Source organism: Oncorhynchus nerka, linkage group LG26, assembly GCF_034236695.1.
Source record: "Oncorhynchus nerka isolate Pitt River linkage group LG26, Oner_Uvic_2.0, whole genome shotgun sequence".
NCBI classification, from domain to species: Eukaryota; Metazoa; Chordata; class Actinopteri; order Salmoniformes; family Salmonidae; genus Oncorhynchus; species Oncorhynchus nerka.
In genome coordinates, this window is record NC_088421.1 from 29,286,396 (window position 1) to 29,295,446 (window position 9,051).

At 42.9% G+C, this 9,051-nt stretch overlaps 1 pseudogene; it reads left to right on the forward strand.

The window, feature by feature from the left end:
* The first annotated feature begins 1,209 nt into the window (after nucleotides 1-1,209).
* Nucleotides 1,210-4,046, forward strand: LOC135564689 (transmembrane protein 238-like; annotated as a pseudogene).
* The last annotated feature ends 5,005 nt before the right edge of the window (nucleotides 4,047-9,051 follow it).

Sequence of the window (9,051 nt, forward strand, 5' to 3'; positions counted from 1 at the left end):
CACTGAGTGGTATTGGGGGCACCCTCGCTCTGTCCCTCAATACTGCTGCTGGATTAAATTGTCTAACCTTTTATGTTTCTGGGTCAAAAAGGCTGTGTCCATCTGGTCAAAAGCAACAACAAAAAAATGTTTAAAGGAGGTGGTGTCAGTGGGATTTGAATTCGGTCTAAGTTAGCCAAAATGTTAACATTTTTACCTAAACTTGAGATGTTAGGTTTACATTGCATTGTGCATTTGTTCATTCATGTAGGCTACTCTGATTCCATGTGATCTCCAACTTTGTGAGAGCAGGAAGTCTTCAGGTACCCTTTATCTTCTTTCTAAATGTCATTTTATTTATCAACATAATGCAGCAATTGTGTAATAAATTAGATTTGATATACTAGTCTTTAATTTTCAATGTACAGTAATAAATTGTATGGGGGCACACGTTTTTCTGTACCAAAGACCACAAGGTGGAAATAGGCCTACATGCCATTATTTAGCAGTCAGTTGAGCGGTTGGGTGTAATCACATTATACTAAGGCTGCAGACACAGTCCAAATCAGATATTTTTTTCCACTAATTGGCCAATCAGATCAGCTCTGATAAGGATCTGTGAAAAGATCTGATGGGATTGGTCAAACGAGTAATAGTGGAAAAAAGATCAGAATATGGCTGCCTGTGTAAACAGCCTTAGAGGCTTTTGTGTCTGTCATTACTGTTTTAATTTATAGAAAAAATCTGGATGTGAATAGATTTATGCCCTTTAGAAATGAGGGAGAGAAACACGTAATGAGTCAAATGTTTTCCAGAATGTCATTCCACAGGTGAACAGACATTAGTGTGCCATGTTTGGCGTCTGCATATTGGACTGATGACCGATATCTAGAAAATCAGAACCATCACGGCTCCTTTCTACAATGTATGTCACACATGTCCTACCTCCTTTACAGTATTAATATGGCTGGTGTCATGCCAGTATCCCGTCTACCCAGCCCTCCCTCACATGTCTACGGCTACCACGCCCCACCTCTCTGTGCTGTGCCCTGTGCTGTGACACAGGAAAACCAGAATAGGGGCGAGCTTCCTCACCTGTCTACGGCTACCACGCCCCACCTCTCTGTGCTGTGCCCTGTGCTGTGACACAGGAAAACCAGAATAGGGGCGAGCTTCCTCACCTGTCTACGGCTACCACGCCCCACCTCTCTGTGCTGTGACACAGGACAATTTGAATAGAGGCGAGCTTCCTCACCTGTCTCACCTTACCTGTTCAAACAAACGGCTCCGTTTGAAACTCTACCCCAACCGAATTCCACCAGGAAACCAACCGCAAATGACAGTTAGAAAAGAAACGGTGGTCTAAACAAAGTATTTGTTAGGCCTATCTCCAAGCCAATTTAGAGACATGGAGCCGAAGTACCGCGGTCTAGGTCGCTGTTCCTGCGCCTTTTGGTTGGCAGTGTCCTTCGACATATTCGGGCTGCTTGTTCTTTTGATCGGTGTTTTTGCGGACATATTCTTCTATGACTTTTTAATCTACGCCGGGGCCATCATCATCTTCCTCAGCCTCGTCTGGTGGGTGTTCTGGTACACGGGCAACATCGAGGTCCCCGGAGGAGCTGGAGGATGACGTCGGGCTCTTGAAGAAGGAGCGGGGCATCGCAGGTGCGGTGAGGCGGTTATCCAGCCGTCTCTCCAACAGTGTCAGGAACTCTCTCCGGCGGAATGGAGGCCCCCCCCGCGGGGTCGCGAGAAGGGCAGGGACTGGGCTTTCTACGACACACATGAGGGATGCCCAACAGCAACCGAAGCCCCCAACTGTCGTATTGACGATGGGGCCGCTTGATGAGGACATACACACGGTGTCTGCATCCGTGGACACTGACATACCTGTCCCGCACACAGCTACAGAGACCTCGGCCATATGATGCGCAATGCGCACAAGGTCAGCCTATTATTTCCAATCGGTCATTAAGCCATTTAGGCTATAGCCTAGGGATACATTTTGTTATTGGTTAGACCTAACTTTCATTAAACATGTGCATAGATTATAGGTTTTATAGGCCAACTTCATTCTAGGCTATTGTTTTTGCTTGATAATAGCCCACAACTTTGATCCACAATTCAGCAGGCTATAATGTTCCTTATAATAAAATTAAATGACAATGTGTTTCAGTGAATGAGGAAAGAAACTGTGATCTAATGGAAACGGACGTCCTTTATCTTTCTGTTAACCATTAACGTCATTGAATGGCAGTGCGCGCCTAAAGAGAAGCCCTGCTCAAACAATAAAACCGTTTCTGAGAGGGCGAAATAGAGCTGCTGCTACATGAAACAAAGAAACCTAGGCTGACCAGGAATTGTCTATCTTAGGAGTTAGGACACATTTTTGACATCGATCTAAACTGATGTAAGCTACAGTATGACTGTATGTTGCAACTATGACATCATGAGGTAACCATATATTTTGTCCACCAGAAGTTAGAGGCTTGGCAGCACTGAACCCCAGAAGGACATTTCACTTGTACATCTCACAATGTTTACAAGCACATTTCGTTTTTAATATTGTCCTATAGGCTTTTTTCTTTGAAACATTTCGTTTTTAAAATCAAATTATGCTCCTCAGTGAGGACTTTTTGTTTGTTTTATGTTAATTTTGTGAATACTTTGTGGATAATTGATGCAATACTTTGATAATACAGAGATTTTTTTCTAGCAAATATGTCAGACTTTCACTTTTAGAGCTAAGTGCTACTGAGAAGGTGCTTGTTGTGAACTTGACCTGGCACCTGTATTCTACATCCCCGTCCACAGTGGTGATAAGCAATATAGCACATTAACGACCTTTGTACCCTATGGATTTCCCTACCTTTATTTATACAGACATTACTTTTGTATGTCCATATGGCTGCCTCATCATGCTTTATGAACCTTTTACCTGTTTGTATTTACAACTGACAATTCTCAGATTTTTGCCAAACACAGTACCTACACATGGACTAGAATAACATATGAGTGTTACTGTGTGGAATGACAACACTTTGATTATCTACAGTAGGCTAGCTTTGACCTTGACACCTTGTTACTCCACACTAAAGTATGGGAGTGGTGTACTGTACTATGTTTTTGAGCTTCAGTCAGGGTACTTTTATCACATTGACAGTGATTATATGAGGAACTGCAAAGTTTTTTTAAATGGCTGAGAGGTACTACAGCTGTAGGATCTTAATTTGATCACCTGGTTGCAGGAGAATTTTCCTTGTTTAAGAAGGCTTCTTAAATTTGTAATTTCCACTTTGAAATGTTAAGCTTGTCCATTAATTATAATCCACATAACAATTCACATTTCTGGTTGCTGCAGGATTATTTTCCTGCTGTAGCAAACTGGCTCAAATTTAAGATCCTACATATGTAGGCTACCCTGACATTTCAGGTGGCTGAAATTAAGATCCTACATATGTAGGCTACCCTGACATTTCAGGTGGCTGAAATTAAGATCCTACATATGTAGGCTACCCTGACATTTCAGGTGGCTGAATTTAAGATCCTACATATGTAGGCTACCCTGACATTTCAGGTGGCTGAAATTAAGATCCTACATATGTAGGCTACCCTGACATTTCAGGTGGCTGAAATTAAGATCCTACATATGTAGGCTACCCTGACATTTCAGGTGGCTGAAATTAAGATCCTACATATGTAGGCTACCCTGACATTTCAGGTGGCTGAATTTAAGATCCTACATATGTAGGCTACCCTGACATTTCAGGTGGCTGAAATTTTGGACATTTTACATATACTACATGATAGACTTTTCTATGAAGAAATAATCACACAGATCTCAAATCATTAGTCACCAAACAAATTATCAATCACAAACAAATGCTTTGTCAGTCAGGAACAGTGACAACCTGTCGTTGAGACCCACATTTTTAGCACAAAAAAAATAATGTTTTTTTTGGGGGGTTGCCTATTTTGGTTTTAATACGTGTCACATATCAGTTTGCAAACAATGTAAAAAATAAAAAACAATTATAATAATCATTGAGTTAATAAAGCAGCATACAAACATACTCTATTTTTTGCTCTCTTGAGACAGGCAGCTCCAAAATGCAGGTGTTTCAGCCTACCTCAGTGCTTTCTGTGGTGGTGGTGGGGCAGTGTTCTCTAGTTGCGCCTTAATTTGCTCCGTTTTCTGTCACTCATGGGGACACTACGTCATCGCCAACTCTAAGCCCCTTGGGTGCTGCCATAGAGTTACATTAGAAGTTCCCATCCAAGAAGGCTCATGGTCATTGGCCACAGATAAAATGTCAAATCATGTTATATCTACATTAGCTTCGATTGGACTGATCATGTCACCATCATACTTTCAAAATCTTAGCTAGCAGTCATCATCATTAATCAAGTCGACAATCTACCGGGAAATCCTTTTTAATCCTTGTCATATGAAGATAAATAATAGATAAAAACGTATCGGTACTCATCGGCCATTGGACATAAACACTACACATCAAGTTGGAAATAGCAAATTCAGCAATGGTTTGGAAGGAATCAGTGGCTAACTGCAAGCATTACAAAGCAATCACTAGCCTGCTATTCAGTGGCTGTGTGGTCCCAAGTCTGGGTTTAAGGTTCTATTTTCCAAGCTTAAAATGATAAACATTCAACATTGGCCATGCTGTCAATCCAGCATGATTTCTCCGACTAGGAAAATCCAACTCAGAATTGTTAGTCGGGAACTCGGGCATCTTTCTAGAGCTACGACCTGAAGATCCCTGATGCGTTCATGATTCAACCTTGTTTTTTTCTGAGTTCCCAGTTGTCTTGAGAGCACCATAAATCCAGAGAATGCCAGACTTTGACGACAAAATTTGCCCACAAATAACCACTGCGCCACCTTCCTGTTCAAGTGAGCACAGCACAACAAGGTGAGTCCAAAAATGTCTTGTATGCTGCTGCATAAATGATGTAATATGACAGGGAGTGTATACTCCCTATATGTATACTGTAGCTAAGAAAGTAATACTAAGTGTATGTTGTGTAGTAAGCTGTTAGTAACCCATGTGCCTCACCCTAATAATTTGGTCCATTTTTCCCTCTTCATTTCACCTACTGTTCTGACTTGGTGGTACACATGTAGCCCATAACCTGTTTTAGAGAAATGTAATCATTGAGTATTGGAAGAGCTTACATTGTCTGCTTATGTTCCCCCTTTATTTATCCTATTGTTCTGACTTGTTGTACAGGGAGAACACTGTAAGAACAGCCCATGTTCTGAATTCTGTCACTGTACATTTCAAATGTGCTCAACAAATAGTTATATTGACTATGTCCGTCCTAGCTCGCTCATTAATGTCTTAATCGAAATGACGGATTGCCTCTTATCCTCTTGTCGTCCCCTTATGCCATATTTTGTACGTCTCAATTGTCAGTAGAAACCACATTTGTTTAAGCAAGTTAGCCATATCAGCTATGTTTTTTTAAAGGCAGTAAATGAGGCTGAATGAAATGCTTAGCTGCCAGACAAGGCTCTGCTAATAGCCAGGTGTAGCAGTGGTAAGGTGTTGGGACTGCTGTTGTGACTCTGCTGTTGGGACAGATTTATGTAGGTCCTAATAGTTTATGGGCTCAAGAATGGGCAATTGTGCTATGTTTTGGTATGTGATTCCCCTTCCTGTAATTATATCTGGCCTGCCAGCCATGTACATACCGTACATACAGTGCCTTCGGGAAGTATTCAGACCCCTTTTTCGTAATTTTGTTACGTTACAGCCTTATTCTAAAACTGATTAAATAGTGGTACTTGTGCTGAAGTCAGGTGCAGGAGAGCAGAGAATTGTGAACAGGCGCACACTTTATTAAGACAGGAGAGATATACAGACGGGCGCAAAGTGTATAATGCGCAAAACAGTCACAACATATCAAATGTATACAAAACAGGCTTTGTGAAAATAACACAGGGAAAAACGCACACAAGCCTAGTGCGTTCAAAAACACGTAACGCACAAACAATCTTCCACAAAGACATGAGGGGGAACAGAGGAATAAATACATGTAGCGTAACTGGGGAATGAAAACCAGGTGTGCAGGGAACAAGACAAAACAAATGGATACATGAAAAATGGAGCGGCGATGGCAAGAACGCCGCCCGAATAAGGAGAGGAGCCGAATTCGGCGGAAGTCATGACATACAGTATGTCACGACACTGTATATATTGTGGAAGGACCACTAGAGGGCAGGCTGGACTCACGGATAGCAGCCCAACTAGGCATGTGAGTCAAGGGGACCTGAGGCAATTAAGCACAGCTGATGCTACTAATGACCTATTATATTTTCCCTACAAGAGAGAAGAGGGAACCAGCAAGAAGGAGGGAAAAACCTATCTCTGGAAGATGGCTACCAAGAGAGAGAAGCTAATCACGAAGAACCATTAAGATGGTGACAAAACCGTGACTTTTGTTGTAGTTTAAAGATAATCGTAATTGTGTTCCTGTTCCATCTGGAGAAGAAGATGTATGTTTTTCCTTGGGAGATTTTCATTGATTATGTTGAAGTGTTTGTATTGACCATAATCCCTCAATAGAGAACTGTGTTCAATCAAGAAACCAACTCCTGACTCGTTTATTCCACCTTTCCGCTTTAGTGACGCCAAATTACTTGGTCCGCTCACGATATATATATATATTACATTTACGTAGGTATTCAGACCCTTTACTCAGTACTTTGTTGAAGCACCTTTGGCAGCGATTACAGCCTTGAGTCTTCTGTATTTGGGGAGTTTCTCCCATTCTTCTCTGCAGATCCTCTCAAGCTCTGTCATGTTGGATGGGGAGCGTCGCTGCATAGCTATTTTCAGGTCTCTCCAGAGATGTTAGATCGGGTTCAAGTCTGAGCTTTGGGTGTGCCACTCAAGGACATTCAGAGACTTGTCCTGAAGCCAGTCCTGCATTGTCTTGACGGTGTGGTTAGGGTCGTTGTCCTGTTGGAAGGTAAACTTTCGCCCCAGTCGGAGGTCCTGTGTGCTCTGGAGCAGGTTTTCATCAAGGATCTCTGTGCTTTGCTCTGTTCATCTTTCCCTCGATCCTGACTAGTCTCCCAGTTCCTGCCGCTGAAAAACATTCCCACAGCATGATGCTGCCACCACCATGCTTCACCGTAGGGATGGTGCCAGGTTTTGTCCAGACGTTACGCTTGGCATTCAGGCCAAAGAGTTCAATCTTGGTTTCATCAGACAAAACAATCTTGTTTCTCATTGTCTGAGAGTCCTTTGTTGCCTTTTTGCAAACTCCAAGCAGGTTGTCATGTGCCTTTTACTGAGAAGTGGCTTCCGTCTGGCCACTCAACCATAAAGTCCTGATTAGTGGAGTGCTGCAGAGATGGTTGTCCTTCTGGAAGGTTCTCCCATCTCCACAGAGGCACGCTGGAGCTCTGTCAGCGTAACCATTGGGTTCTCGGTCACCTCCCTGACCAAGGCCCTTCTCCTCTAATTGATCAGTTTGGCCAGGCAGTCAGCTCTAGGAAGAGTCTTGGTGGTTCCAAACTTCTTCCATTTAAGAATGATGGAGGCCACTGTTCTTGGGAACCTTCAATGCTGCTGGTACCCTTCCCCAGATCTGTGCCTCGACAAAATCCTGTCCCGGAGCTCTACGGACAATTCCTTCGACCTCATGGCTTGGTTTTTGCTCTGACATGCACTTTCAACGGTGGGACCTTATAGACATGTGTGTACCTTACCAAATAATGTCCAATCAATTGAATTTACCACAGGTGGACTCCAAGTTGCAAAAACATCTCAATGATGATCAATGGAAACAGGATGCACCTGAGCTCAATTTCAAGTCTCATAGCAAAGGGTCTGTATATTTATGTAAATATGGTATTTCAGTTTTTTATTTGTAATATATTTGCAAACATTTCTGAAAACTATTTAATCCATTTTAGAATAAGGCTGTAACGTAACAAAAAGTCAAGGGTTTTGAATACTTTCCGAATGCACTGTACAGCTGCAATATCAGTGGCTGTAGTTTCTGCAAACCCTGTCTGGAGGAGTTCTGGGAGCAGCATGCCTCTGAAAAAGGTCCTTCCCACTTTAAAAAATACTATACTACACACTGTAGTATCTATCCCTTGATCATGTGTAGGACTTAGTATATCATTTTGTAGTATACTGTCGTAAATACTACATAAATGTCAGCTAAAACACTACAGTCCACAAAAAAAGACTACCACTATAGTAAATACTACAGTATTTCATTTGTATAGACCCTGCATATTCCCCTCACCCATATCCCAATATGTGGAACCTGTAAGTGAAAAGCCTAGATGCCAAGTATAGACTTTCGATCTATCCTTTTGTTATGGAAAATTAGCTCTTTTAGTGTTCCTCAAGAAGAAGCCTCCACTTCTGTGTCAAAGATAATAAAACAAACACTATATCACTACTATCACATCCTGATCTGTTTCACCGGTCCTTGTGCTTGTCTCCACCCCCCTCCAGGGGTCGCCCATCTTCCCCATTATCCCCTGTGTATTTATACCTGTGTTTTCTGTCTGTCTGTGCCAGTTTGTCTTGTTTGCCAAGTCAACCAACGGTTTTCTTCTAGCGCCTGTTTATTCCCAGTCTCTGTTTTTCCTCATCCTCCTGGTTCTGACCCTTGTCTGTCCTGACTCTGAGCCTGCCTGCCTGACCATTCTGCCTGCCCCTGACCTCGAGCCTGCCTGCCTGACCATTCTGCCTGCCCCTGACCTCGAGCCTGCCTGCCTGACCATTCTGCATGCCCCTGACCTCGAGCCTGCCTGCCTGACCATTCTGCCTGCCCCTGACCTCGAGCCTGCCTGCCTGACCATTCTGCCTGCCCCTGACCTCGAGCCTGCCTGCCTGACCATTCTGCCTGCCCCTGACCTCGAGCCTGCCGGCCTCCCTGTACCGTTTTGGTTATGAACTCTTGCCTGTCCCCGACCTGGCTTTTGCCTACCCCTTTTTTTTCATTTCTCTTCACCAATTTGGACTATTTTGTGTATGTCCATTACATGAAATCCAAATAATAACAATTTAAATGACAGTT